Genomic DNA, 4,824 nt, shown 5'->3' on the forward strand with positions numbered 1-4,824 from the left:
TCTACGAGGCTCTTACTGTTGTTCGTTTGTACAATGGTATTCCAGATATTAAAAAATTAAAACATTGTCATTATAACCATATAACCATATAACAATTACAGCACGGAAACAGGCCATCTCAGCCCTTCTAGTCTGTGCCGAACACTTACTCTCACCTAGTCCCATCTACCTACACTCAGACCATAACCCTCCAAAGTTTCAATTCCCATACCGGGAGTCGAACCCGGGCCGCCTGGGTGAAAACCAGGAATCCTAACCGCTAGACCATATGGGAGATTGACCCGTTATATGTTTCTGTTCGACACAACACATACTTCATAGGCACCATATGGCCCTAAACACCCTAAAGACCCTTGGTTGTTTTTTTAAGCCTATATTAGTGGTATATAATGAGTAAACAAAGGTAAAAATCCACTTTTAAACACTTGTACATCAGATCTATGGGGAGAAGGTAGGAAGATGGGATTAGGAGATAGAGATCAGCTATGATTGAATGGCGGAGGAGACTCGGTGGGTCGAATGGCCTAATTCTATGCCTATTACGTGTTAACGTGTACGTGATCTCTACTATAAATTAAAACCACAATTAGAAGTAAGATTTTAAATAACAGTTCTTAAAACCTAAGCATTTCATTATATCATTGATGGAAACATAATGTGCAATTACATTTATAAATCACTTATTTTATTTTAAACTCCTTCCTAAATGTCCTTATTTGATAGTTTGAAAGGATGGGGCCTTTTTTGGGAAATGGCCCTCTTGAAACCTACAAGGTGAATGTAGTTTTAACTTCTTCTTTTCAATTCCCAATTGAACAGCACAATTCAGAGGCATCTCTTGCAGAAGAATGGGAACATGGTAGCGTTGAATGGAGAGAGAGCATTATTAGGTAGCCAGCTGCGGAGAACTGATATCCACATTCAGCAGTGCTGGCTCGAAGGGCCGATTGGCCTACTCCTGCACCTATTGTCTATTGTCATTCTTAACCATAGTGATATTGAGGGAATGGTGAATGAAAGGTGATACTGGAGTAGGATGAACACCAATTTCTTCTTTCAGAATGCTGTGAATCTTTGGAACTTTCAAGCCCAGGAGTGCTGGATGTTGAGTATGTTGAACGTTGAAATAAATAGATTCATGGACTGCAGAAGAAAAAAAGATTAATGGGGATTAACAGTAAAGTGGAGATGAGGCTAAAGGGGCTGTCCCACTGCGGCGACTTAATCCGCGAGTTCAGAATAGTTTGCCCTCGACTCATACTCGCAGCATGGTCAACACGAGGTCCTAGGAGGTCTTTGTAACTCTCCTTCGTGCTCGAGAGTAGTTCCCAGCGTACTCGAGGCCTCAGCTAGGTCGCGGCGTATTTTTCAACATGCTGAAAAATGCCCGCGAGTAAAAAAAGGTCGCCATGGAAAAAATCGATAATTTTCTTACTGTTGGGTTTAGTCGAAGTGGGTCAGCATGTTATTCATAGGTAATCAAGCGTAGTCGAAGGCAATTGAAGGTAGTCGAAGGTTGTCGTAGATAGTCTTCAACATAGTCGAAGGAAGGTCGAAGAAGATCGAAAGAGGTCGTCTTCGCTCTCCACTATTCGGTGTCCAATTTTCCCGAAGCTAGTCTTCAACATAGTCGAAGGAGGTTGAAGGAGGTCTTCAACATGACACTTTTTCAAACTCTCCTAAACTCTTCTAAAGTTGCCAATTAGGTCGCCTCAGTAAGACAGGCCTTTAAAAGTCAGATCACCCGTGACTTGCTGAATGGCAGAATAGTCTTGAGGCAATATCTGCCACACTCAACTCCCCTCTCCTGCATTCACATATCCTTATGAACGTTACTGCTGTTAATGGAGATATAGATAAAAGGTAAAAAAATTGGTATTCTTGAGATGATGCTATTGAAATAGATACATATTTGTTAACCATCACTATAACGAAAGAAATAAAGATCTTGAAATTATACTGTAAACATTTTAACATTTTAGATTTCTTTTGACTTTTTAAATTAAAATGAATGTCATGCCCCTGTCCCACTTAGGAAACCTGAACGGAAACCTCTGGAGACTTTGCGTCCCACCCAAGGTTTCCGTGTGGTTCCCGGAGGTTGCAGGTGGTTGCCGGAGGTTGCAGGTAGTGGAAACAGGAAGGGAGACTGACAAAAACCTCCGGGAACCGCACGGAAAATATTATTAATGGCAGTCCTTTGCCTGTTTTTTGAAAAGTTCAAAAAGAACAAGAAAATAGACAAGATGTACACAGTTTCAAAGGGTGTGCATGAACAGAGGGCTGGATATGCACATACATGTATCCTTGAAAGTGGAAGATGATTTTGAGAGAGGGGTGTGAGTAAATCAAATGGAATGCTGTGTCGAGGCATTAAGTACAAGAACAAGCAGGTTACTCAGACTGCAAATAGAATATCGTGTCCAATTCTGGTCACCACATGTTAGGGAAGATGTCAGAGCCCTAGTGAGAGTGCAGAAAGGATTTTATGAGAATGGTTCCAGAGATGAGGGGTTTCAGCTATACATGTAGACAGGTAAACTTGGAGTTGTTCTCCTTGGAGAAAAGAAAGGAAATGTGCGCATGAGAATGGCTTGTTTCGATTGAATCAATATTAGTAAACTGTTTCTATCAGAAAATGGTTATTTTTCTTGCGTTTGAGGCAGCAAAAGTCTGCAGCACGGTGATGCCATCCGGTTCGACATCCGTAGGTGCCCGCCCTAAAAAGGGCGCATGCTCCGGGTTGGCGCCAAACCGCGGCGCTGCTGCTGTCTCAGTTTGTTGTCGTTCACCTGAGTGAGGTCAGTTGACAGGGCTCACCACGGGGAGGTCGACAACATGAGCCCCAGATAATGGTTGATAAACCAAGGGCACAGATTTACATTTTGGGCAAAAGGTATAAGGAGAATATGAGGATTCTTTGATCTAGTTTTTTAATCATATTTATCATATTTATCTAGATCATATTTGAATAGTTATGGCCTGGCAATCACTACTTTATTGATCATAAAAACAGAATCAATTTGGTTTTCTGAAGTGGATTGTAGTCATAGAGCATGGCCAAGTTGTCCCTAGGGGTGGCACAGTGGAGTAGCAGTAAAGTTGCTGCCTTACAGCGCCAGAGACCCAGGTTCCACCCTGACTATGGGCACTGTCTGTACAGAGTTTGTACCCTCTCCCTGTGACCGCATGGACTTTCTCCCAGTGCTCCCGTTTTCATCTCACACTCTCACACTTGTAGGTTTGTAGGTTAATTGGCTTCTGTATATTGTCCCTAGGACAAATATACGGGTGATCGCTAGTCAGCGATGGGCTTAATAGTATATTTCCACAATGTATCTCCAAACTGAACTAATCCAAGACGCCCCATCTACTCCAATACCACCAGCCTGTGTTTGGCCTATACCCCTCTAAACCTGTCCTATCCATGTACCTGTGCAAAGTCTTTCAAATGTTGTTATAGTACCTGGTTCAATTACCTGTTTTGGTAGCTTGTTTCATAGAGCTACCACCCTCTGTGTGAAAAAGTTGCCCCTTGGTTTTCCTATTAAATCTTTCCCATATCACCTTAAACCCATGTCCTCAAGTCCTTAATTCCCTTACTCTGGGTAAAAGCTCTGTGCATTCACCCTATCTATTCCCCTACCAGCGGACTGGGAGAAATTCAGAGTCCAGCAGAGGAGGACAAAGGGTTTAATTAGGAAAGGGAAAATAGATTATGAAAGAAAACTGGCAGGGAACATAAAAACTGACTGCAAACGTTTTTGTAGATATGTGAAGAGAAAAAGATTAGTTAAAACAAATGTAGGTCCATTGCAGTCAGAAACGGGTGAATTGATCATGGGGGACAAGGACATGGCAGACCAATTGAATAACTACTTTGGTTCTGTCTTCACTAAAGAAGACTTAATTAATCTGCTGGAAATAGCAGGGGACCGGGGGTCAAGTGAGATGGAGGAACTCAGTGAAATCCAGGTTAGTCGGGAAGTGGTGTTAGGTAAATTGAATGGATTAAAGGCCGATAAATCCTCAGGGCCAGATAGGCTGCATCCCAGAGTACTTAAGGAAGTAGCCCCAGAAATAGTGGATGCATTAGTGATAATTTTTCAAAACTCTTTAGATTCTGTAGTAGTTCCTGAGGATTGGAGGGTAGCTAATGTAACCCCACTTTTTAAAAAGGGAGGGAGAGAGAAAACGGGGAATTACAGACCAGTTAAGGGAGAACCAGTGGATGTGTTATATCTGGACTTTCAGAAGGCTTTTGGCAAGGTCCCACATAAGAGATTAGTATACAAACTTAAAGCACACGTTATTGGGGGTTCAGTATTGATGTGGATAGAGAACTGGCTGGCAAACAGGAAGCAAAGAGTAGGAGTTAACGGGTCCTTTTCAGAATGGCAAGCAGTGACTAGTGGGGTACCGCAAGGCTCAGTGCTGGGACCCCATCTATTTACAATATATATTAATGATTTGGACGAGGGAATTGAATGCAACATCTCCAAGTTTGCAGATGACACGAAGCTGGGGGGCAGTGTTAGCTGTGAGGAGGATGCTAGGAGGCTGCAAGATGACTTGGATAGGCTGGGTGAGTGGGCAAATGCATGGCAGATGCAGTATAATGTGGATAAATGTGAGGTTATCCATATTGGTGGCAAAAACAGGAAAGTAGACTATTATCTGGTCGATTAGGAAAAGGGGAGATGCAACGAGACCTGGGTGTCTTGGTACACCAGTCATTGAAAGTAGGCATGCAGGTGCAGCAGGCAGTGAAGAAAGTGAATGGTATGTTAGCATTCATAGCAAAAGGATTTGAGTATAGGGGCA

The 4,824-nt window shown here is 42.6% G+C and overlaps 1 non-coding gene across 1 annotated transcript; it reads right to left on the reverse strand.

The window, feature by feature from the left end:
* Positions 1 to 202: 202 nt before the first annotated feature.
* On the reverse strand, positions 203 to 274 carry trnae-uuc (transfer RNA glutamic acid (anticodon UUC)). Its single transcript has one exon. It is a non-coding gene; the product is annotated as a tRNA-Glu (tRNA).
* Positions 275 to 4,824: the final 4,550 nt, after the last annotated feature.

Source organism: Leucoraja erinacea, chromosome 6 (genome assembly GCF_028641065.1).
Source record: "Leucoraja erinacea ecotype New England chromosome 6, Leri_hhj_1, whole genome shotgun sequence".
NCBI lineage: Eukaryota > Metazoa > Chordata > Chondrichthyes > Rajiformes > Rajidae > Leucoraja > Leucoraja erinaceus.